The 667-nt window shown below is 39.3% G+C and overlaps 1 pseudogene; it reads left to right on the top strand.

Moving 5' to 3' along the window:
* Window positions 1-287, top strand: part of LOC116086883 — a 2,412-nt pseudogene extending 2,125 nt beyond the window's left edge.
* Window positions 288-667: the final 380 nt, after the last annotated feature.

The following is a 667-nucleotide window of genomic DNA, read 5'->3' as shown; positions in this document are numbered from 1 at the left end:
CTGGGGAAAGCTAACAGGCCAGAAGAGACCTGGATTGAGCATACACAATCTTGGCCTTTAACCAAATGTGCTAACTACTACCCAAGTTAGTCTAGTACTCTAGAAAATGTTTTACACAAATCTGCTTTAGGAATTACCTGCTTATCCTCACTGATATTGAAAAACAAAAAGAAAATAATTTTATGGTTGGTGGTCACCACAACATAAGGAACTGTATTAAATGGTCACATCATTATGAAAATTGAGAATCACTTGATGAAATACTGTTATTCTGCTTAGGATCATAGCAAAAAATTACCTGTAATGAAATTCTTCCATACCCATAGATGAGTGACTAGCTCAGCTATTATCAGAGAAGCTTACTCTTCCAAGAGATGGGGATTAACACAGGGACCCACAACTAGACATTATGTAGCTACTGAAAGATTTTAGACTACTCTGTCTTAAACAGTATGTATTCATCAAATCCCTCACTTTGGAGCTCAGGGAACTATGCAGAAGATGAGGCAGAAAGATTGTGAGAGCTAGAGGTGATGGATGACCCAAGTACTGTCTTCTAGACAAAACAGGACTGTGCACATATAATCTCACAGAAACTGTGGCAACACGCGAAAGGGCTACACAGTTTCAAGCCTGTCAGGATGGTCTCAGTGTTGAGAGGTAGAAC

The sequence above is a fragment of the Mastomys coucha genome, chromosome X (genome assembly GCF_008632895.1).
Source record: "Mastomys coucha isolate ucsf_1 chromosome X, UCSF_Mcou_1, whole genome shotgun sequence".
NCBI lineage: Eukaryota > Metazoa > Chordata > Mammalia > Rodentia > Muridae > Mastomys > Mastomys coucha.
The sequence above is the reverse complement of the archived record's forward strand: the minus strand, read 5'-3'. Positions and strand labels throughout refer to the sequence as shown.